Source organism: Ursus americanus, chromosome 19 (genome assembly GCF_024610735.1).
Source record: "Ursus americanus isolate L20-20 chromosome 19, mUrsAme1.1.p, whole genome shotgun sequence".
NCBI classification, from domain to species: Eukaryota; Metazoa; Chordata; class Mammalia; order Carnivora; family Ursidae; genus Ursus; species Ursus americanus.
This window is the reverse complement of record NC_142145.1, coordinates 60,146,570-60,174,514: the sequence shown is the minus strand read 5'-3', so window position 1 is coordinate 60,174,514 and position 27,945 is coordinate 60,146,570.

Below are 27,945 nucleotides of genomic sequence, written 5' to 3'. Positions count from 1 at the left end.
AACCAGAACCCTAACCCTAACCCTAACCCTAACCATACCCGAAATATAACCTAAACCTAACCCTAACCCGAACCCTAACCCTAACCCGTACCCTAACACGAACCCTAACCCAAAACCTAACCCTAACAGTAACCCTAACCCTAACCCTCTCCTAATCCTAACCCTTACCCTAACCCTTACTCGAACCCGAACCTGAAACGTAACCCGAACCCTAAACCTAACACTAACCCTAACCCTCAGCCTAACACGAACCTGAACCCGAATCCTAACCGTAACCCTACTCGAAACAGAACCCTAACCCAAACCCTAACCCTAAACCGAACCATAACCCTAACCAGAACCCTAGCCCTAACCCGAACCCTAACCTTAATCCTAACCCTAACACGAAACCTAACCCTAACCCGAACCCTAACCTTAACATGAACCTGAACCCGAAACCTAACCCTAACCCTAACCCTAACACGAAAACTAACCCTAACCCTAAACCTAACCCTAACGTGAACCCTAACACTAACCCTAACCCTAAACCTAACCCTAAACCTAACCCTAACCCTAACGCTAACGCGAACCCTAACCATAACCCTAACCCTAACCTTAACCCGAAACCGAACCCTAACCCGAACCCTAACCCTAACCCGAACCCTAACCCGAACCATAACCCTAACCCTAACCCTAAACCTGACCCTGACCCTTACCCTGACCCTAAACCCTAAACCCTGACCCTGACCCTGACCCTAACCCTAAACCGAACCCTGACCCGAACCTGAACACTAACCGTGATGCGAACTTGAACCCGCACCTGAACGCGAACCCCTAACCTGACCCCAAACCCGAACCCCTAACCCTAACCCTAACCCTAAACCTAACCCTAACCCGAACCCTAACCCGAACACCAATTCTAACCCTAACACTAACCCTAACCCTAACCGAAAACGAACCCGAACCCGAACCATAACCCAAACGCGAACCCTAACCCTAACCCGAACCCGAACCCTATCCCTAACCCTAAACTTAAACCCTAAAACCTCACCGTGACCCAAACACTAACCCTGATCCTGACCATGAACCTGACCCTGACCCTAGACCCTAAACCCTGACGCTGACCCTGACCCTAACCCAAACCCAAAACCTGACCTGAACCCTAACCCTAACCCTAACCCTACCCGAACCCTAACCCTAAAACAAACCCTAACCGTAAACCTAACCCTAACCTGAAGCCGAACCCTAACCCTAACCCTACCCGAACCCTAACCCTAAACCAAACCCTAAACCTAACCCTAACCCTACCCGAACCCTAACCCTAAACCAAACCCTAACCCTAAACCTAACCCGAACCCTAACCATAACCCTCACCCGAATCCTAACCTAAACCCTAACCCTAACCCTAACCCTAACATGAACAGAAACCCGAAACCTAACCCTAACCCTAACCCTAACACGAACACTAAACCTAACCCTAACCATAACCATAACGTGAACCCTAACCCTAACCCTAACCCTAACCCGAACCCTAACCCTAACCCTATCCCTAACCGGAAACCTAACCCTAACCCTAACCCTAACCCTAACCCGAACCCGAACCCGAACCCCTAACCCTAACCCTAACCCTAACCCTACAAGAACCCTAACCCTAACCCTAAAACTAACCCGTACCCTGGCCCTAACTCAAACCCTAACCCGAACCCTAACCCTAACCCTAAGCCTAACTCAAACCCTAACCCGAACCCTAACCCTAACCCGAACCCGAACCCTTCCCTAACCCTAACCCATACCCGAACCCTAAACCTAACCCTACCCGAACCCTAACCCTAACCCAAACCCTAACCCTAACCCGAACCCTAACCGTAACCCTAACCCTAACCCGTACCCTCACCCTAACCCTAATCCCTAAACACTGACCTTGACCCTAACCCTAACCCTGACACTGACCCTGACCCTAACCCTAACCCGAACCCTGACCGGAACCTGAAGCCTAACCCTGACGCGAACCTGAACCCGAACCCAAACCCCGAACCTGAACCCGAAACCAAACCCCTAACCCTAAGCCTAACCCTAACCGGAACCCTTACATGAACCCAAACCCTAATGCGAACCCTCACCCGAACCCTAACCCGAACCCTACACCTAAACCGAACCCGAACCTGACCCGAACCCTATCACGAAACCTAACCCTGACCCTGACCATGACCCTCACACTAACCCTCACCCTAAACCCTCAAACCTGACCCTGAACCTAACCTTAAACTTGACCCTGACCCTGACCCTAACCCTAAACCCTGACACTGACCCTGACCCTCACCCTAACCCGAACCCTGACCCTAACCCTAACCTGAACACTAACCCTAACCCTAACCCTAACCCAAACCCTAACCGTAACCCTAACCCTAACCCGAAAACTAACCCTAACCCTAACCCTAACCCTAACCCTAACCATAATCGGAACCCGAACACTAACCCTAACCCGAACCCTAACCCTAACCCTAACGTGAACCCGAACCCGAATCCAAAACCTAACCCTAACCCGAACCCTAACTCTAACCCTAACCCTAACCCTAACCTAACCCTAACCCTAACCCTAACCCTAACCCTAACCCTAACCGTAACCCTAACCCGAACGCTAACCCTAAACCGAATCGTAACCCTAACCCTAACCGTAACCCTAACCCTAACCCTAACCCTAACCATAACCCGAACCCGAAACCTAACCCTAACCCTAACCCTAACCCTAACCCTAACGCTACCCGAACCCTAACCCTAAACCAAACCCTAACCCTAAGCCTAACCCTCACCCTAACCCGAACTCTAACCCTAACCATAACCCCAACCCGAAACCTAACCCTAACAGTAACCCTAACCCGAAACCTAACCCTAACCCGAACACTAACCCTAACCCTAATCCTCACCGTAACCCTAACCCTAACCCTAACCCTAACCCTAACAGTAACCCTAACCCTAACCCTAACCCTAAACCTAACCCTAACCCTAACCCGAACCGTAACCATAACCCTAACCCTAACCTTAACCTGAAACCGAACGCTAACCGAAACCTGACCCGAACCAGAACACTAAACCTGACGCGAATTTGAACCCAAAACCTAACCCGAACCCGAACCCCGAACCCGAACCCCTAACCCTAACCCTAACCCTAACCCTACAAGAACCCTAACCCTAACCCTAAAACTAACCCGAACCCTGGCCCTAACTCAAACCCTAACCCAAACCCTAACCCTAACCCTAACCCTAACCCTAACTCAAACCCTAACCCGAACCCTAACTCTAACCCGAACCCGAACCCTTCCCTAACCCTAACCCATACCCGAACCCTAACCCTAACCGTCCCCGAACCCTAACCCTAACCCAAAACCTAACCCTAACCCGAACCCTAACCGTAACCCTAACCCTAACCCGTACCCTCATCCTAACCCTAATCCCTAAACACTGACCTTGACCCTAACCCTAACCCTGACACTGACCCTGACCCTAACCCTAACCCTAACCCTGACGCGAACATCAACACGAAACCTAACCCGAACCCTAACCCGAACCCTAACCCTAACCCTAACCCTAAACCTAACCCTCACCCGAACCCTAACACGAACACTAACCCTAACCCTGACTCTAACACTAACATTAAACTTAACCCTAACCCGAATCTGAGCCCTAACTCTAACCCTAACCTATCCGAACCCTAACCCTAACCCAAACCCTAACCGTAACCCTAACCCGAACACTAACCCTAACCCTAACCCTAACCCTAACCCTATCCGAACCCTAACCCTAACCCAAACCCTAACCGTAACCCTAACCCTAACCCGAACACTAACCCTAACCCTAACCCTAACCCTAACCCTAACCATAATCGGAATCCGAACACTAACCCTAACCCGAACCCTAACCCTAACCCTAACGCTACCCGAACCCTAACCCTAAACCAAACCCTAACCCTAAGCCTAACCCTAACCCTAACCCTAACTCAAACCCTAACCCGAACCCTAACCCGAACCCTAACCCTAACCCTAACCCTAACTTAACCCTAACCCGAACCCGAACGCTAACCCTAACCCTAACCCTAACCCGTACCCTAACCCGAACCCGAACCCTTACCCGAACCCTAACCCTAAACTGAACCGTAACCCTAACCCGAACCCTAGTCCTAAACCGAAAGCTAACCCTAACCTGAACCCTAAAAGGACCCTAAACCTAACCCTAACCCTCAGCCTAACCCGAATCCGAATTCTAACCCTAACTTAACCCTTACCCTAACCCTAACCCGAACACTAACCCTGACGTGAACTTGAACCCGAACCCTAAACTTAAACCAAACCCTAACCCTAACACTAACCCTCAGCCTAACCCGAACCCTAACCCTAACCATAAACCTAACCCTAAACCTCAGCCTAACCCTAACCCTAAACCTAACCCTAACCCGAACACAAACCCTAACCCTAAGCCTAAACCGAATCCGAACCCTAACCCTAACCCTAACCCTAATCCTAACCCTGAACCTAACCCTAACCCCAAACCCTAAAACCTGACCCTGACCCTAACCCTAACCATGACCCTCACCCTAATCCTAACGCTGACCCTGACACTGACCCTAATCCCTAAACCCTGACCCTGATCCTAACCCTAACCCGAACCCTAAACCTAACCAGAACCCTAACCCTAAGCTGAAACCTAACCCTAACCCGAACCCTAACCGTAACCCTAACCCTAACCCTAACCCTAAAACTAACCCGACCCTAACCCTAACCCTAACCCGAACCCTAACCATAACCCGTACCGTAACCCGAACCCGAACCCGAACCCTTACCCGAAACCTAACCCTAAGCCGAACCCTAACCCGAACACTAACCCTAACCCCATCCCTAACCCGAACCGGAACCCGACGCGAACTGTCAACCGAACACGAACCCTAACCCTAACCCTGACACTGACCCTGACCCTGATCCTGACCATGACCCTGACCCTAATCCTAACCCTAAACCCTAATACCTGACCCTGACCCCAAACCTAACCCTGACCCTGACCCTGACTCTAAACCCTAAACCCTGACCCTGACCCTGACCCTACCCTAACCCGAACCCTGACCGGAACCCGAACCCTAACCCTGACATGAATCTGAACACGAACCCTAACCCTAACCCGAACCCGAATCCCTAACACGAACCCAAACCCGAACCCCTAACCCAAACCCTAACCCTAACCCGAACCCTAGCCCTAACCCGAACCCGAATCCTAACCAGAACTCTAACCCTAACCCTAACCATACCCGAAATATAACCCTAAACCTAACCCTAACCCGAACCCTAACCCTAACCCGTACCCTAACACGAACCCTAACCCAAAACCTAACCCTAACAGTAACCCTAACCCTAACCCTCTCCTAATCCTAACCCTTACCCTAACCCTTACTCGAACCCGAACCTGAAACGCAACCCGAACCCTAAACCTAACACTAACCCTAACCCTCAGCCTAACACGAACCTGAACCCGAATCCTAACCGTAACCCTACTCGAAACAGAACCCTAACCCAAACCCTAACCCTAAACCGAACCATAACCCTAACCAGAACCCTAGCCCTAACCCGAACCCTAACCTTAATCCTAACCCTAACACGAAACCTAACCCTAACCCTAACCCGAACCCTAACCTTAACATGAACCTGAACCCGAAACCTAACCCTAACCCTAACCCTAACACGAAAACTAACCCTAACCCTAACCCTAACGCTAACGCGAACCCTAACCATAACCCTAACCCTAACCTTAACCCGAAACCGAACCCTAACCCGAACCCTAACCCTAACCCGAACCCTAACCCGAACCATAACCCTAACCCTAACCCTAAACCTGACCCTGACCCTTACCCTGACCCTAAACCCTAAACCCTGACCCTGACCCTGACCCTAACCCTAAACCGAACCCTGACCCGATCCTGAACACTAACCGTGATGCGAACTTGAACCCGAACCTGAACGCGAACCCCTAACCTGACCCCAAACCCGAACCCCTAACCCTAACCCTAACCCGAAACCTAACCCTAACCCGAACCCTAACCCGAACACCAATTCGAACCCTAACCCTAACCCTAACCCTAACCGAAAACGAACCCGAACCCGAACCATAACCCAAACGCGAACCCTAACCCGAACCCGAACCCTATCCCTAACTCTAAACTTAAACCCTAAAACCTCACCGTGACCCAAACACTAACCCTGATCCTGACCATGAACCTGACCCTGACCCTAGACCCTAAACCCTGACGCTGACCCTGACCCTAACCCAAACCCAAAACCTGACCTGAACCCTAACCCTAACCCTAACCCTAACCCTACCCGAACCCTAACCCTAAAACAAACCCTAACCGTAAACCTAACCCTAACCTGAAGCCGAACCCTAACCCTAACCCTACCCGAAACCTAACCCTAAACCAAACCCTAAACCTAACCCTAACCCTACCCGAACCCTAACCCTAAACCAAACCCTAACCCTAAACCTAACCCGAACCCTAACCCTAACCCTCACCCGAATCCTAACCTAAACCCTAACCCTAACCCTAACCCTAACATGAACAGAAACCCGAAACCTAACCCTAACCCTAACCCTAACACGAACACTAAACCTAACCCTAACCCTAACCATAACGTGAACCCTAACCCTAACCCTAACCCTAACCCTAACCCTGACCCGGACCCTACCCTAACCCGAACCCTGACCGGAACCCGAACCCTAACCCTGACATGAATCTGAACACGAACCCTAACCCTAACCCGAACCCGAATCCCTAACACGAACCCAAACCCGAACCCCTAACCCGAACCCTAACCCTAACCCGAACCCTAGCCCTAACCAGAACCCGAATCCTAACCAGAACTCTAACCCTAACCCTAACCATACCCGAAATATAACCCTAAACCTAACCCTAACCCGAACCCTAACCCTAACCCGTACCCTAACACGAACCCTAACCCAAAACCTAACCCTAACAGTAACCCTAACCCTAACTCTCTCCTAATCCTAACCCTTACCCTAACCCTTACTCGAACCCGAACCTGAAACGTAACCCGAACCCTAAACCTAACACTAACCCTAACCCTCAGCCTAACACGAACCTGAACCCGAATCCTAACCGTAACCCTACTCGAAACAGAACCCTAACCCAAACCCTAACCCTAAACCGAACCATAACCCTAACCAGAACCCTAGCCCTAACCCGAACCCTAACCTTAATCCTAACCCTAACACGAAACCTAACCCTAACCCTAACCCAAACCCTAACCTTAACATGAACCTGAACCCGAAACCTAACCCTAACCCTAACCCTAACACGAAAACTAACCCTAACCCTAACCCTAACGCTAACGCGAACCCTAACCATAACCCTAACCCTAACCTTAACCCGAAACCGAACCCTAACCCGAACCCTAACCCTAACCCGAACCCTAACCCGAACCATAACCCTAACCCTAACCCTAAACCTGACCCTGACCCTTACCCTGACCCTAAACCCTAAACCCTGACCCTGACCCTGACCCTAACCCTAAACCGAACCCTGACCCGAACCTGAACACTAACCGTGATGCGAACTTGAACCCGCACCTGAACGCGAACCCCTAACCTGACCCCAAACCCGAACCCCTAATCCTAACCCTAACCCTAAACCTAACCCTAACCCGAACCCTAACCCGAACACCAATTCGAACCCTAACCCTAACCCTAACCCTAACCGAAAACGAACCCGAACCCGAACCATAACCCAAACGCGAACCCTAACCCGAACCCGAACCCTATCCCTAACTCTAAACTTAAACCCTAAAACCTCACCGTGACCCAAACACTAACCCTGATCCTGACCATGAACCTGACCCTGACCCTAGACCCTAAACCCTGACGCTGACCCTGACCCTAACCCAAACCCAAAACCTGACCTGAACCCTAACCCTAACCCTAACCCTAACCCTACCCGAACCCTAACCCTAAAACAAACCCTAACCGTAAACCTAACCCTAACCTGAAGCCGAACCCTAACCCTAACCCTACCCGAACCCTAACCCTAAACCAAACCCTAAACCTAACCCTAACCCTACCCGAACCCTAACCCTAAACCAAACCCTAACCCTAAACCTAACCCGAACCCTAACCATAACCCTCACCCGAATCCTAAAGTAAACCCTAACCCTAACCCTAACCCTAACATGAACAGAAACCCGAAACCTAACCCTAACCCTAACCCTAACACGAACACTAAACCTAACCCTAACCCTAACCATAACGTGAACCCTAACCCTAACCCTAACCCTAACCCGAACCCGAACCCTAACCCTAACCCTAACCCTAACCCGAACCCTAACCGTAACCCTAACCCTAACCCGTACCCTCACCCTAACCCTAATCCCTAAACACTGACCTTGACCCTAACCCTAACCCTGACACTGACCCTGACCCTAACCCTAACCCGAACCCTGACCGGAACCTGAAGCCTAACCCTGACGCGAACCTGACCCCGAACCCAAACCCCGAACCTGAACCCGAAACCAAACCCCTAACCCTAAGCCTAACCCTAACCCGAATCCTTACATGAACCCAAACCCTAATGCGAACCCTCACCCGAACCCTAACCCGAACCCTATCACCTAAACCGAACCCGAACCTGACCCGAACCCTAATCACGAAACCTAACCCTGACCCTGATCATGACCCTTCCCTAACCCTCACCCTATACCCTTAAACCTGACCCTGAACCTAACCTTAAACCTGACACTGACCCTGACCCTAAACCCTAAACCCTGACACTGACCCTGACCCTCACCCTAACCCGAACCCTGACGCGAACCTGAACACTAACCCTGACGCGAACATCAACCCGAAACCTAACCCGAATCCTAACCCGAACCCTAACCCTAACCCTAACCCTAACCCTCACCCGAACCCTAACACGAACGCTAACCCTAACCCTGACTCTAACACTAACATTAAACTTAACCCTAACCCGAATCTGAGCCCTAACTCTAACCCTAACCCTATCCGAACCCTAACCCAAACCCAAACCCTAACCGTAACCCTAACCCGAAAACTAACCCTAACCCTAACCCTAACCCTAACCCTAACCCAACCCCGAACCCAAATCGTAACCCTAACCCTAACCGTAACCCTAACCCTAACCCTAACCATAATCGGAATCCGAACCCTAACCCTAACCCGAACCCTAACCCTAACCCTAACGCGAACCCGAACCCGAATCCAAACCCTAACCCTAACCCGAACCCTAACCCGAACTCTAACCCTAACCCTAACCCTAACCCTAACCCTAAACTACCCTAACCCTACCCGAACCCTAACCCTAACCCGAATCGTAACCTTAACCCTAACCGTAACCCTAACCCTAACCCTAACCCTAACCCGAACCCGAAACTTAACCCTAACCCGAACCCTAAACCTAACCCGACCCTAACCATAACCCTATCCCTAACCGGAAACCTAACCCTAACCCTAACCCGAACCCGAAACCGAACCCTAAACCTAACACTAACCCTAACCCTAACCCGACCCTAACCATAACCCTATCCCTAACCAGAAATCTGACCCTAACCCGAACCCGAACCCGAAACCGAACCCTAACCCTAACCCTAACCCGAAACCTAACCCTAACCCTAACCCTAACCCTGATCCGAACCCTAACCCTAACCCTAACATGAACCCTACCTCTAAACCTAACCCGAACCCGAAGCCAAACACTAACCATAACCCAAACGATACCCGAACCCGAACCCTAAACCAAAACCGATCCCGCACCCTAACCCTAACCCGAAACCTAACCCTAACCCTAACCATAACCGGAACCCTAACCCTGACTCGAACCCTAACGCTAACCCTATCCCTAACCTGAAAACTAATCGTAACCCTAACCCGAACCCTAACCCTAACCCTAACCGTACCCCTAACCCGAATGCTAACCCTAACCCGAACCCTAACCCTAAGCCGACCCTAACCCTAACCCTAACCCTAATCCGAACACTAACCCTAACCCTAACCCTAACCCTAACCCGAACCCGAAGCCAAACACTAACCATAACCCAAACGATACCCGAACCCGAACCCTAAACCAAAACCGATCCCGCAACCTAACCCTAACCCAAAACCTAACCCTAACCCTAACCCTAACCCTATCCCTAACCGGAAACCTAACCCTAACCCTAACCCTAACCCTAACCCTAACCCTAACCCTAACCCTAACCATAACCCCAACCCGAAACCTAACCCTAACAGTAACCCTAACCCGAAACCTAACCCTAACCCGAACACTAACCCTAACCCTAATCCTCACCGTAACCCTAACCCTAACCCTAACCCTAACCCTAACAGTAACCCTAACCCTAACCCTAACCCTAAACCTAACCCTAACCCTAACCCGAACCGTAACCATAACCCTAACCCTAACCTTAACCTGAAACCGAACGCTAACCGAAACCTGACCCGAACCAGAACACTAAACCTGACGCGAATTTGAACCCAAAACCTAACCCGAACCCGAACCCCGAACCCGAACCCCTAACCCTAACCCTAACCCTAACCCTACAAGAACCCTAACCCTAACCCTAAAACTAACCCGAACCCTGGCCCTAACTCAAACCCTAACCCAAACCCTAACCCTAACCCTAACCCTAACCCTAACTCAAACCCTAACCCGAACCCTAACTCTAACCCGAACCCGAACCCTTCCCTAACCCTAACCCATACCCGAACCCTAACCCTAACCGTCCCCGAACCCTAACCCTAACCCAAAACCTAACCCTAACCCGAACCCTAACCGTAACCCTAACCCTAACCCGTACCCTCATCCTAACCCTAATCCCTAAACACTGACCTTGACCCTAACCCTAACCCTGACACTGACCCTGACCCTAACCCTAACCCTAACCCTGACGCGAACATCAACACGAAACCTAACCCGAACCCTAACCCGAACCCTAACCCTAACCCTAACCCTAAACCTAACCCTCACCCGAACCCTAACACGAACACTAACCCTAACCCTGACTCTAACACTAACATTAAACTTAACCCTAACCCGAATCTGAGCCCTAACTCTAACCCTAACCTATCCGAACCCTAACCCTAACCCAAACCCTAACCGTAACCCTAACCCGAACACTAACCCTAACCCTAACCCTAACCCTAACCCTAACCCTATCCGAACCCTAACCCTAACCCAAACCCTAACCGTAACCCTAACCCTAACCCGAACACTAACCCTAACCCTAACCCTAACCCTAACCCTAACCATAATCGGAATCCGAACACTAACCCTAACCCGAACCCTAACCCTAACCCTAACGCTACCCGAACCCTAACCCTAAACCAAACCCTAACCCTAAGCCTAACCCTAACCCTAACCCTAACTCAAACCCTAACCCGAACCCTAACCCGAACCCTAACCCTAACCCTAACCCTAACTTAACCCTAACCCTAACCCGTACCCTAACCCGAACCCGAACCCTTACCCGAACCCTAACCCTAAACTGAACCGTAACCCTAACCCGAACCCTAGTCCTAAACCGAAAGCTAACCCTAACCTGAACCCTAAAAGGACCCTAAACCTAACCCTAACCCTCAGCCTAACCCGAATCCGAATTCTAACCCTAACTTAACCCTTACCCTAACCCTAACCCGAACACTAACCCTGACGTGAACTTGAACCCGAACCCTAAACTTAAACCAAACCCTAACCCTAACACTAACCCTCAGCCTAACCCGAACCCTAACCCTAACCATAAACCTAACCCTAAACCTCAGCCTAACCCTAACCCTAAACCTAACCCTAACCCGAACACAAACCCTAACCCTAAGCCTAAACCGAATCCGAACCCTAACCCTAACCCTAACCCTAATCCTAACCCTGAACCTAACCCTAACCCCAAACCCTAAAACCTGACCCTGACCCTAACCCTAACCATGACCCTCACCCTAATCCTAACGCTGACCCTGACACTGACCCTAATCCCTAAACCCTGACCCTGATCCTAACCCTAACCCGAACCCTAAACCTAACCAGAACCCTAACCCTAAGCTGAAACCTAACCCTAACCCGAACCCTAACCGTAACCCTAACCCTAACCCTAACCCTAAAACTAACCCGACCCTAACCCTAACCCTAACCCGAACCCTAACCATAACCCGTACCGTAACCCGAACCCGAACCCGAACCCTTACCCGAAACCTAACCCTAAGCCGAACCCTAACCAGAACACTAACCCTAACCCCATCCCTAACCCGAACCGGAACCCGACGCGAACTGTCAACCGAACACGAACCCTAACCCTAACCCTGACACTGACCCTGACCCTGATCCTGACCATGACCCTGACCCTAATCCTAACCCTAAACCCTAATACCTGACCCTGACCCCAAACCTAACCCTGACCCTGACCCTGACTCTAAACCCTAAACCCTGACCCTGACCCTGACCCTACCCTAACCCGAACCCTGACCGGAACCCGAACCCTAACCCTGACATGAATCTGAACACGAACCCTAACCCTAACCCGAACCCGAATCCCTAACACGAACCCAAACCCGAACCCCTAACCCAAACCCTAACCCTAACCCGAACCCTAGCCCTAACCCGAACCCGAATCCTAACCAGAACTCTAACCCTAACCCTAACCATACCCGAAATATAACCCTAAACCTAACCCTAACCCGAACCCTAACCCTAACCCGTACCCTAACACGAACCCTAACCCAAAACCTAACCCTAACAGTAACCCTAACCCTAACCCTCTCCTAATCCTAACCCTTACCCTAACCCTTACTCGAACCCGAACCTGAAACGCAACCCGAACCCTAAACCTAACACTAACCCTAACCCTCAGCCTAACACGAACCTGAACCCGAATCCTAACCGTAACCCTACTCGAAACAGAACCCTAACCCAAACCCTAACCCTAAACTGAACCATAACCCTAACCAGAACCCTAGCCCTAACCCGAACCCTAACCTTAATCCTAACCCTAACACGAAACCTAACCCTAACCCTAACCCGAACCCTAACCTTAACATGAACCTGAACCCGAAACCTAACCCTAACCCTAACCCTAACACGAAAACTAACCCTAACCCTAACCCTAACGCTAACGCGAACCCTAACCATAACCCTAACCCTAACCTTAACCCGAAACCGAACCCTAACCCGAACCCTAACCCTAACCCGAACCCTAACCCGAACCATAACCCTAACCCTAACCCTAAACCTGACCCTGACCCTTACCCTGACCCTAAACCCTAAACCCTGACCCTGACCCTGACCCTAACCCTAAACCGAACCCTGACCCGATCCTGAACACTAACCGTGATGCGAACTTGAACCCGAACCTGAACGCGAACCCCTAACCTGACCCCAAACCCGAACCCCTAACCCTAACCCTAACCCGAAACCTAACCCTAACCCGAACCCTAACCCGAACACCAATTCGAACCCTAACCCTAACCCTAACCCTAACCGAAAACGAACCCGAACCCGAACCATAACCCAAACGCGAACCCTAACCCGAACCCGAACCCTATCCCTAACTCTAAACTTAAACCCTAAAACCTCACCGTGACCCAAACACTAACCCTGATCCTGACCATGAACCTGACCCTGACCCTAGACCCTAAACCCTGACGCTGACCCTGACCCTAACCCAAACCCAAAACCTGACCTGAACCCTAACCCTAACCCTAACCCTAACCCTACCCGAACCCTAACCCTAAAACAAACCCTAACCGTAAACCTAACCCTAACCTGAAGCCGAACCCTAACCCTAACCCTACCCGAAACCTAACCCTAAACCAAACCCTAAACCTAACCCTAACCCTACCCGAACCCTAACCCTAAACCAAACCCTAACCCTAAACCTAACCCGAACCCTAACCCTAACCCTCACCCGAATCCTAATCTAAACCCTAACCCTAACCCTAACCCTAACATGAACAGAAACCCTAACCCTAACCCTAACCCTAACCCTAACCCTAACCCTAACCCTAACCCTAACCCGAACCCGAACCCGAACCCGAACCCGAACCCGAACCCGAACCCTAACCCTAACCCGAACCCTAACCCTAACCCTAACCCTAACCCTAACCGTAACCCTCACCCGAACCCTAACACGAACGCTAACCCTAACCCTGACTCTAACACTAACATTAAACTTAACCCTAACCCGAATCTGAGCCCTAACTCTAACCCTAACCTATCCGAACCCTAACCCTAACACAAACCCTAACCGTAACCCTAACCCGAACACTAACCCTAACCCTAACCCTAACCCTAACCCTAACCCTATCCGAACCCTAACCCTAACCCAAACCCTAACCGTAACCCTAACCCTAACCCGAACACTAACCCTAACCCTAACCCTAACCGTAACCCTAACCCTAACCCTAACCCTAACCCTAACCATAATCGGAACCCGAACACTAACCCTAACCCGAACCCTAACCCTAACCCTAACGTGAACCCGAACCCGAATCCAAAACCTAACCCTAACCCGAACCCTAACCCGAACTCTAACCCTAACCCTAACCCTAACCTAACCCTAACCCTAACCCGAACCCTAACCCTAACCCTAACCGTAACCCTAACCCGATCGCTAACCCTAAACCGAATCGTAACCCTAACCCTAACCGTAACCCTAACCCTAACCCGAACACTAACCCTAACCCTAACCCTAACCGTAACCCTAACCCTAACCCTAACCCTAACCCTAACCATAATCGGAACCCGAACACTAACTCTAACCCGAACCCTAACCCTAACCCTAACGTGAACCCGAACCCGAATCCAAAACCTAACCCTAACCCGAACCCTAACCCGAACTCTAACCCTAACCCTAACCCTAACCCTAACCTAACCCTAACCCTAACCCGAACCCTAACCCTAACCCTAACCGTAACCCTAACCCGATCGCTAACCCTAAACCGAATCGTAACCCTAACCCTAACCGTAACCCTAACCCTAACCCTAACCATAACCCGAACCCGAAACCTAACCCTAACCCTAACCCTAACCCTAACGCTACCCGAACCCTAACCCTAAACCAAACCCTAACCCTAAGCCTAACCCTAACCCTAACCCTAACCCTAACTCAAACCCTAACCCGAACCCTAACCCGAACCCTAACCCTAACCCTAACCCTAACTTAACCCTAACCCGAACCCGAACGCTAACCCTAACCCTAACCCTAACCCGTACCCTAACCCGAACCCGAACCCTTACCCGAACCCTAACCCTAAACTGAACCGTAACCCTAACCCGAACCCTAGTCCTAAACCGAACGCTAACCCTAACCTGAACCCTAAAAGGACCCTAAACCTAACCCTAACCCTCAGCCTAACCCGAATCCGAATTCTAACCCTAACTTAACCCTTACCCTAACCCTAACCCGAACACTAACCCTGACGTGAACTTGAACCCGAACCCTAAACTTAAACCAAACCCTAACCCTAACACTAACCCTCAGCCTAACCCGAACCCTAACCCTAACCATAACCCTAACCCTAAACCTCAGCCTAACCCTAACCCTAAACCTAACCCTAACACGAACACAAACCCTAACCCTAAGCCTAAACCGAATCCGAACCCTAACCCTAACCCTAACCCTAACCCTAACCCTAATCCTAACCCTGAACCTAACCCTAACCCCAAACCCCAAAACCTGACCCTGACCCTAACCCTAACCATGACCCTCACCCTAAACCTAACGCTGACCCTGACACTGACCCTAATCCCTAAACCCTGACCCTGATCCTAACCCTAACCCGAACCCTAACCCTAACCAGAACCCTAACCCTAAGCTGAAACCTAACCCTAACCCTAACCCTAACCCTAACCCGAACCCTAACCATAACCCGTACCGTAACCCGAACCCGAACCCGAACCCTTACCCGAAACCTAACCCTAAGCCGAACCCTAACCCGAACACTAACCCTAACCCCATCCCTAACCCGAACCGGAACCCGACGCGAACTGTCAACCGAACACGAACCCTAACCCTGACACTGACCCTGACCCTGATCCTGACCATGACCCTGACCCTAATCCTAACCCTAAACCCTAATACCTGACCCTGACCCCAAACCTAACCCTGACCCTGACCCTGACTCTAAACCCTAACCCCTGACCCTGACCCGGACCCTACCCTAACCCGAACCCTGACCGGAACCCGAACCATAACCCTGACATGAATCTGAACCCGAACCCTAACTCTAACCCGAACCCGAATCCCTAACACGAACCCAAACCCGAACCCCTAACCCGAACCCTAACCCTAACCCGAACCCTAGCCCTAACCCAAACCCTAACCCGAACCCGAATCCTAACCAGAACTCTAACCCTAACCCTAACCATACCCGAAATATAACCTAAACCTAACCCTAACCCGAACCCTAACCCTAACCCGTACCCTAACACGAACCCTAACCCAAAACCCAGCCCTAACAGTAACCCTAACCCTAACCCTCTCCTAATCCTAACCCTTACCCTAACCCTTACTCGAACCCGAACCTGAAACGTAACCCGAACCCTAAACCTAACACTAACCCTAACCCTCAGCCTAACACGAACCTGAACCCGAATCCTAACCGTAACCCTACTCGAAACAGAACCCTAACCCAAACCCTAACCCTAAACCGAACCATAACCCTAACCAGAACCCTAGCCCTAACCCGAACCCTAACCTGAATCCTAACCCTAACACGAAACCTAACCCTAACCCTAACCCGAACCCTAACCTTAACATGAACCTGAACCCGAAACCTAACCCTAACACTAACCCTAACACGAAAACTAACCCTAACCCTAAACCTAACCCTAACGTGAACCCTAACCCTAACCCAACCCTAAACCAAACCCTAAACCTAACCCTAACCCTAACGCTAACGCGAACCCTAACCATAACCCTAACCCTAACCTTAACCCGAAACCGAACCCTAACCCGAACCCTAACCCTAACCCGAACCCTAACCCGAACCATAACCCTAACCCTAACCCTAAACCTGACCCTGACCCTTACCCTGACCCTAAACCCTAAACCCTGACCCTGACCCTGACCCTAACCCTAAACCGAACCCTGACCCGATCCTGAACACTAACCGTGATGCGAACTTGAACCCGAACCTGAACGTGAACCCCTAACCTGACCCCAAACCCGAACCCCTAACCCTAACCCTAACCCGAAACCTAACCCTAACCCGAACCCTAACCCGAACACCAATTCTAACCCTAACACTAACCCTAACCCTAACCGAAAACGAACCCGAACCATAACCCAAACGCGAACCCTAACCCTAACCCGAACCCGAACCCTATCCCTAACCCTAAACTTAAACCCTAAAACCTCACCGTGACCCAAACACTAACCCTGATCCTGACCATGAACCTGACCCTGACCCTAGACCCTAAACCCTGACGCTGACCCTGACCCTAACCCAAACCCAAAACCTGACCTGAACCCTAACCCTAACCCTAACCCTACCCGAACCCTAACCCTAAAACAAACCCTAACCGTAAACCTAACCCTAACCTGAAGCCGAACCCTAACCCTAACCCTACCCGAACCCTAACCCTAAACCAAACCCTAAACCTAACCCTAACCCTACCCGAACCCTAACCCTAAACCAAACCCTAACCCTAAACCTAACCCGAACCCTAACCATAACCCTCACCCGAATCCTAACATAAACCCTAACCCTAACCCTAACCCTAACATGAACAGAAACCCGAAACCTAACCCTAACCCAAACCCTAACACGAACACTAAACCTAACCCTAACCCTAACCATAACGTGAACCCTAATCCTAACCCTAACCCTAACCCGAACCCTAACCCTAACCCTATCCCTAACCGGAAACCTAACCCTAACCCTAACCCTAACCCTAACCCTAACCTGAACCCGAACCCCTAACCCTAACCCTAACCCTAACCCTACAAGAACCCTAACCCTAACCCTAAAACTAACCCGAACCCTGGCCCTAACTCAAACCCTAACCCGAACCCTAACCCTAACCCTAACCCTAACTCAAACCCTAACCCGAACCCTAACCCTAACCCGAACCCGAACCCTTCCCTAACCCTAACCCATACCCGAACCCTAAACCTAACCCTACCCGAACCCTAACCCTAACCCAAACCCTAACCCTAACCTGAACCCTAACCGTAACCCTAACCCTAACCCGTACCCTCACCCTAACCCTAATCCCTAAACACTGACCTTGACCCTAACCCTAACCCTGACACTGACCCTGACCCTAACCCTAACCCGAACCCTGACCGGAACCTGACGCCTAACCCTGATGAGAACCTGAACCCGAACCCAAACCCCGAACCTGAACCCGAAACCAAACCCCTAACCCTAAGCCTAACCCTAACCCGAACCCTTACATGAACCCAAACCCTAATGCGAACCCTCACCTGAACCCTAACCCGAACCCTATCCCTAAACCGAACCCGAACCTGACCAGAACCCTAATCACGAAACCTAACCCTGACCCTGACCATGACCCTGACCCTAACCCTCACCCTAAACACTTAAACCTGACCCTGAACCTAACCTTAAACCTGACCCTGACCCTGACCCTAAACCCTAAACCCTGACATTGACCCTGACCCTCACCCTAACCCGAACCCTGACCCTAACCCTAACCCTAACCCTAACCCAAACCCTAACCGTAACCCTAACCCGAACACTAACCCTAACCCTAACCCTAACCCTATCCGAACCCTAACCCTAACCCAAGCCCTAACCGTAACCCTAACCCTAACCCGAACACTAACCCTAACCCTAACCCTAACCCTAACCCTAACCATAATCGGAACCCGAACACTAACCCTAACCCGAACCCTAACTCAAACCCTAACGTGAACCCGAACCCGAATCCAAAACCTAACCCTAACCCGAACCCTAACCCGAACTCTAACCCTAACCCTAACCCTAACCCTAACCTAACCCTAACCCTAACCCGAACCCTAACCCTAACCCTAACCGTAATCCTAACCCGAACGCTAACCCTAAACCGAATCGTAACCCTAACCCTAACCGTAACCCTAACCCTAACCCTAACCATAACCCGAACCCGAAACCTAACCCTAACCCTAACCCTAACCCTAACGCTACCCGAACCCTAACCCTAAACCAAACCCTAACCCTAAGCCTAACCCTAACCCTAACCCTAACCCTAACTCAAACCCTAACCCGAACCCTAACCCGAACCCTAACCCTAACCCTAACCCTAACTTAACCCTAACCCGAACCCGAACGCTAACCCTAACCCTAACCCTAACCCGTACCCTAACCCGAACCCGAACCCTTACCCGAACCCTAACCCTAAACTGAACCGTAACCCTAACCCGAACCCTAGTCCTAAACCGAACGCTAACCCTAACCTGAACCCTAAAAGGACCCTAAACCTAACCCTGACCCTCAGCCTAACCCGAATCCGAATTCTAACCCTAACTTAACCCTTACCCTAACCCTAACCCGAACACTAACCCTGGGTGAACTTGAACCTGAACCCTAACCTTAAACCAAACCCTAACCCTAACACTAACCCTCAGCCTAACCCGAACCCTAACCCTAACCAGAAACCTAACCCTAAACCTCAGCCTAACCCTAACCCTAAACCTAACCCTAACCCGAACACAAACCCTAACCCTAAGCCTAAACCGAATCCGAACCCTAACCCTAACCCTAACCCTAATCCTAACCCTGAACCTAACCCTAACCCCAAACCCTAAAACCTGACCCTGACCCTAACCCTAACCATGACCCTCACCCTAAACCTAACGCTGACCCTGACACTGACCCTAATCCCTAAACCCTGACCCTGATCCTAACCCTAACCCGAACCCTAACCCTAACCAGAACCCTAACCCTAAGCTGAAACCTAACCCTAACCCGAACCCTAACCGTAACCCTAACCCTAACCCTAACCCTAAAACTAACCTGACCCTAACCCTAACCCTAACCCGAACCCTAACCATAACCCGTACCGTAACCCGAACCCGAACCCGAACCCTTACCCGAAACCTAACCCTAAGCCGAACCCAAACCCGAATACTAACCCTAACCCCATCCCTAACCCGAACCGGAACCCGACGCGAACTGTCAACCGAACACGAACCCTAACCCTAACCCTGACACTGACCCTGACCCTGATCCTGACCATGACCCTGACCCTAATCCTAACCCTAAACCCTAATACCTGACCCTCACCCCAAACCAAACCCTGACCCTGACCCTGACTCTAAACCCTAAACCCTGACCCTGACCCTGACCCTACCCTAACCCGAACCCTGACCGGAACCCTAACCCTAACCCTGACATGAATCTGAACCCGAACCCTAACCCTAACCCGAACCCGAATCCCTAACACGAACCCAAACCCGAACCCCTAACCCGAACCCTAACCCGAACCCGAACCCTAGCCCTAACCCGAACCCGAAACCTAACCAGAACTCTAACCCTAACCCTAACCATACCCGAAATATAACCCTAAACCTAACCCTAACCCGAACCCTAACCCTAACCCGTACCCTAACACGAACCCTAACCCAAAACCTAACCCTAACAGTAACCCTAACCCTAACCCTCTCCTAATCCTAACCCTTACCCTAACCCTTACTTGAACCCGAACCTGAAACGTAACCCGAACCCTAAACCTAACACTAACCCTAACCCTCAGCCTAACACGAACCTGAACCCGAATCCTAACCGTAACCCTACTCGAAACAGAACCCTAACCCAAACCCTAACCCTAAACCGAACCATAACCCTAACCAGAACCCTAGCCCTAACCCGAACCCTAACCTTAATCCAAACCCTAACACGAAACCTAACCCTAACCCTAACCCGAACCCTAACCTTAACATGAACCTGAACCCGAAACCTAACCCTAACCCTAACCCTAACACGAAAACTAACCCTAACCCTAACCCTAACCCTAACCCTAACCTGAAGCCGAACCCTAACCCTAACCCTACCCGAACCCTAACCCTAAACCAAACCCTAAACCTAACCCTAACCCTACCCGAACCCTAACCCTAAACCAAACCCTAACCCTAAACCTAACCCGAACCCTAACCCTAACCCTCAACCGAATCCTACCCCAAACCCTAACCCTAACCCTAACCCTAACATGAACAGAAACCCGAAACCTAACCCTAACCCAAACCCTAACACGAACACTAAACCTAACCCTAACCCTAACCATAACGTGAACCCTAACCCTAACCCTAACCCTAACCCGAACCCTAACCCTAACCCGAACCCTCACCCTAACCCGAACTCTAACCCTAACCATAATCGGAACCCGAACACTAACCCTAACCCGAACCCTAACCCTAACGTGAACCCGAACCCGAATCCAAAACCTAACCCTAACCCGAACCCTAACCCGAACTCTAACCCTAACCCTAACCCTAACCCTAACCCTAACCTAACCCTAACCCTAACCCGAACCCTAACACTAACCCTAACCGTAACCCTAACCCGAACGCTAACCCTAAACCGAATCGTAACCGTAACCCTAACCCTAACCCTAACCATAACCCGAACCCTAAACCAAACCCTAACCCTAAGCCTAACCCTAACCCTAACCCTAACCCTAACTCAAACCCTAACCCGAACCCTAACCCGAACCCTAACCCTAACCCTAACCCTAACTTAACCCTAACCCGAACCCGAACGCTAACCCTAACCCTAACCCTAACCCGTACCCTAACCCGAACCCGAACCCTTACCCGAACCCTAACCCTAAACTGAACCGTAACCCTAACCCGAACCCTAGTCCTAAACCGAACGCTAACCCTAACCTGAACCCTAAAAGGACCCTAAACCTACCCTAACCCTCAGCCTAACCCAAATCCGAATTCTAACCCTAACTTAACCCTTACCCTAACCCTAACCTGAACACTAACCCTGACGTGAACTTGAACCCGAACCCTAACCTTAAACCAAACCCTAACCCTAACACTAACCCTCAGCCTAACCCGAACCCTAACCCTAACCATAACCCTAACCCTAAACCTCAGCCTAACCCTAACCCTAAACCTAACCCTAACCCGAACACAAACCCTAACCCTAAGCCTAAACCGATTCCGAACCCTAACCCTAACCCTAACCCTAACCCTAATCCTAACCCTGAACCTAACCCTAACCCCAAACCCTAAAACCTGACCCTGACCCTAACCCTAACCATGACCCTCACCCTAAACCTAACGCTGACCCTGACACTGACCCTAATCCCTAAACCCTGACCCTGATCCTAACCCTAACCCGAACCCTAACCCTAACCAGAACCCTAACCCTAAGCTGAAACCTAACCCTAACCCGAACCCTAACCGTAACCCTAACCCTAACCCTAACCCTAAAACTAACCTGACCCTAACCCTAACCCTAACCCGAACCCTAACCATAACCCGTACCGTAACCCGAACCCGAACCCGAACCCTTACCCGAAACCTAACCCTAAGCCGAACCCTAACCCGAATACTAACCCTAACCCCATCCCTAACCCGAACCGGAACCCGACGCGAACTGTCAACCGAACACGAACCCTAACCCTAACCCTGACACTGACCCTGACCCTGATCCTGACCATGACCCTGACCCTGACCCTAATCCTAACCCTAAACCCTAATACCTGACCCTCACCCCAAACCAAACCCTGACCCTGACCCTGACTCTAAACCCTAAACCCTGACCCTGACCCTGACCCTACCCTAACCCGAACCCTGACCGGAACCCGAACCCTAACCCTGACATGAATCTGAACCCGAACCCTAACCCTAACCCTAACCCTAACCCTAACCCGAACCCTAACCATAACCCGTACCGTAACCCGAACCCGAACCCGAACCCTTACCCGAAACCTAACCCTAAGCCGAACCCTAACCCGAACACTAACCCTAACCCCATCCCTAACCCGAACCGGAACCCGACGCGAACTCTCAACCGAACACGAACCCGAACCATGACACTGACCGTGACCCTGATCCTGACCATGACCCTGACCCTAATCCTAACCCTAAACCCTAATACCTGACCCTGACCCCAAACCTAACCCTGACCCTGACCCTGACTCTAAACCCTAAACCCTGACCCTGACCCTGACCCTACCCTAACCCGAACCCTGACCGGAACCCGAACCCTAACCCTGACATGAATCTGAACCCGAACCCTAACCCTAACCCGAACCCGAATCCCTAACACGAACCCAAACCCGAACCCCTAACCCGAACCCTAACCCTAACCCGAACCCTAGCCCTAACCCGAACCCTAACCCGAACCCGAATCCTAACCAGAACCCTAACCCTAACCCTAACCCTAACCATACCCGAAATATAACCTAAACCTAACCCTAACCCGAACCCTAACCCTAACCCGTACCCTAACACGAACCCTAACCCAAAACCTAACCCTAACAGTAACCCTAACCCTAACCCTCTCCTAATCCTAACCCTTACCCTAACCCTTACTCGAACCCGAACCTGAAACGTAACCCGAACCCTAAACCTAACACTAACCCTAACCCTCAGCCTAACACGAACCTGAACCCGAATCCTAACCGTAACCCTACACGAAACAGAACCCTAACCCAAACCCTAACCCTAAACCGAACCATAACCCTAACCAGAACCCTAGCCCTAACCCGAACCCTAACCTTAATCCTAACCCTAACACGAAACCTAACCCTAACCCGAACCCTAACCTTAACATGAACCTGAACCCGAAACCTAACCCTAACCCTAACCCTAACACGAAAACTAACCCTAACCCTAAACCTAACCCTAACGTGAACCCTAACACTAACCCTAACCCTAAACCTAACCCTAAACCTAACCCTAACCCTAACGCTAACGCGAACCCTAACCATAACCCTAACCCTAACCTTAACCCGAAACCGAACCCTAACCCGAACCCTAACCCTAACCCGAACCCTAACCCGAACCATAACCCTAACCCTAACCCTAAACCTGACCCTGACCCTTACCCTGACCCTAAACCCTAAACCCTGACCCTGACCCTGACCCTAACCCTAAACCGAACCCTGACCCGAACCTGAACACTAACCGTGATGCGAACTTGAACCCGAACCTGAACGCGAACCCCTAACCTGACCCCAAACCCGAACCCCTAACCCTAACCCTAACCCTAAACCTAACCCTAACCCGAACCCTAACCCGAACACCAATTCTAACCCTAACACTAACCCTAACCCTAACCGAAAACGAACCCGAACCCGAACCATAACCCAAACGCGAACCCTAACCCTAACCCGAACCCGAACCCTATCCCTAACCCTAAACTTAAACCCTAAAACCTCACCGTGACCCAAACACTAACCCTGATCCTGACCATGAACCTGACCCTGACCCTAGACCCTAAACCCTGACGCTGACCCTGACCCTAACCCAAACCCAAAACCTGACCTGAACCCTAACCCTAACCCTAACCCTACCCGAACCCTAACCCTAAAACAAACCCTAACCGTAAACCTAACCCTAACCTGAAGCCGAACCCTAACCCTAACCCTACCCGAACCCTAACCCTAAACCAAACCCTAAACCTAACCCTAACCCTACCCGAACCCTAACCCTAAACCAAACCCTAACCCTAAACCTAACCCGAACCCTAACCATAACCCTCACCCGAATCCTAACCTAAACCCTAACCCTAACCCTAACCCTAACATGAACAGAAACCCGAAACCTAACCCTAACCCTAACCCTAACACGAACACTAAACCTAACCCTAACCATAACCATAACGTGAACCCTAACCCTAACCCTAACCCGAACCCGAACCCTAACCCTAACCCTATCCCTAACCGGAAACCTAACCCTAACCCTAACCCTAACCCTAACCCGAACCCGAACCCGAACCCCTAACCCTAACCCTAACCCTAACCCTACAAGAACCCTAACCCTAACCCTAAAACTAACCCGTACCCTGGCCCTAACTCAAACCCTAACCCGAACCCTAACCCTAACCCTAAGCCTAACTCAAACCCTAACCCGAACCCTAACCCTAACCCGAACCCGAACCCTTCCCTAACCCTAACCCATACCCGAACCCTAAACCTAACCCTACCCGAACCCTAACCCTAACCCAAACCCTAACCCTAACCCGAACCCTAACCGTAACCCTAACCCTAACCCGTACCCTCACCCTAACCCTAATCCCTAAACACTGACCTTGACCCTAACCCTAACCCTGACACTGACCCTGACCCTAACCCTAACCCGAACCCTGACCGGAACCTGAAGCCTAACCCTGACGCGAACCTGAACCCGAACCCAAACCCCGAACCTGAACCCGAAACCAAACCCCTAACCCTAAGCCTAACCCTAACCGGAACCCTTACATGAACCCAAACCCTAATGCGAACCCTCACCCGAACCCTAACCCGAACCCTACACCTAAACCGAACCCGAACCTGACCCGAACCCTATCACGAAACCTAACCCTGACCCTGACCATGACCCTCACACTAACCCTCACCCTAAACCCTCAAACCTGACCCTGAACCTAACCTTAAACTTGACCCTGACCCTGACCCTAACCCTAAACCCTGACACTGACCCTGACCCTCACCCTAACCCGAACCCTGACCCTAACCCTAACCTGAACACTAACCCTAACCCTAACCCTAACCCAAACCCTAACCGTAACCCTAACCCTAACCCGAAAACTAACCCTAACCCTAACCCTAACCCTAACCCTAACCATAATCGGAACCCGAACACTAACCCTAACCCGAACCCTAACCCTAACCCTAACGTGAACCCGAACCCGAATCCAAAACCTAACCCTAACCCGAACCCTAACTCTAACCCTAACCCTAACCCTAACCTAACCCTAACCCTAACCCGAACCCTAACCCTAACCCTAACCGTAATCCTAACCCGAACGCTAACCCTAAACCGAATCGTAACCCTAACCCTAACCGTAACCCTAACCCTAACCCTAACCCTAACCATAACCCGAACCCGAAACCTAACCCTAACCCTAACCCTAACCCTAACCCTAACGCTACCCGAACCCTAACCCTAAACCAAACCCTAACCCTAAGCCTAACCCTCACCCTAACCCGAACTCTAACCCTAACCATAACCCCAACCCGAAACCTAACCTTAACAGTAACCCTAACCCGAAACCTAACCCTAACCCGAACACTAACCCTAACCCTAATCCTCACCGTAACCCTAACCCTAACCCTAACCCTAACCCTAACAGTAACCCTAACCCTAACCCTAACCCTAAACCTAACCCTAACCCTAACCCGAACCGTAACCATAACCCTAACCCTAACCTTAACCTGAAACCGAACGCTAACCGAAACCTGACCCGAACCAGAACACTAAACCTGACGCGAATTTGAACCCAAAACCTAACCCGAACCCGAACCCCGAACCCGAACCCCTAACCCTAACCCTAACCCTAACCCTACAAGAACCCTAACCCTAACCCTAAAACTAACCCGAACCCTGGCCCTAACTCAAACCCTAACCCAAACCCTAACCCTAACCCTAACCCTAACCCTAACTCAAACCCTAACCCGAACCCTAACTCTAACCCGAACCCGAACCCTTCCCTAACCCTAACCCATACCCGAACCCTAACCCTAACCGTCCCCGAACCCTAACCCTAACCCAAAACCTAACCCTAACCCGAACCCTAACCGTAACCCTAACCCTAACCCGTACCCTCATCCTAACCCTAATCCCTAAACACTGACCTTGACCCTAACCCTAACCCTGACACTGACCCTGACCCTAACCCTAACCCTAACCCTGACGCGAACATCAACACGAAACCTAACCCGAACCCTAACCCGAACCCTAACCCTAACCCTAACCCTAAACCTAACCCTCACCCGAACCCTAACACGAACACTAACCCTAACCCTGACTCTAACACTAACATTAAACTTAACCCTAACCCGAATCTGAGCCCTAACTCTAACCCTAACCTATCCGAACCCTAACCCTAACCCAAACCCTAACCGTAACCCTAACCCGAACACTAACCCTAACCCTAACCCTAACCCTAACCCTAACCCTATCCGAACCCTAACCCTAACCCAAACCCTAACCGTAACCCTAACCCTAACCCGAACACTAACCCTAACCCTAACCCTAACCCTAACCCTAACCATAATCGGAATCCGAACACTAACCCTAACCCGAACCCTAACCCTAACCCTAACGCTACCCGAACCCTAACCCTAAACCAAACCCTAACCCTAAGCCTAACCCTAACCCTAACCCTAACTCAAACCCTAACCCGAACCCTAACCCGAACCCTAACCCTAACCCTAACCCTAACTTAACCCTAACCCGAACCCGAACGCTAACCCTAACCCTAACCCTAACCCGTACCCTAACCCGAACCCGAACCCTTACCCGAACCCTAACCCTAAACTGAACCGTAACCCTAACCCGAACCCTAGTCCTAAACCGAAAGCTAACCCTAACCTGAACCCTAAAAGGACCCTAAACCTAACCCTAACCCTCAGCCTAACCCGAATCCGAATTCTAACCCTAACTTAACCCTTACCCTAACCCTAACCCGAACACTAACCCTGACGTGAACTTGAACCCGAACCCTAAACTTAAACCAAACCCTAACCCTAACACTAACCCTCAGCCTAACCCGAACCCTAACCCTAACCATAAACCTAACCCTAAACCTCAGCCTAACCCTAACCCTAAACCTAACCCTAACCCGAACACAAACCCTAACCCTAAGCCTAAACCGAATCCGAACCCTAACCCTAACCCTAACCCTAATCCTAACCCTGAACCTAACCCTAACCCCAAACCCTAAAACCTGACCCTGACCCTAACCCTAACCATGACCCTCACCCTAATCCTAACGCTGACCCTGACACTGACCCTAATC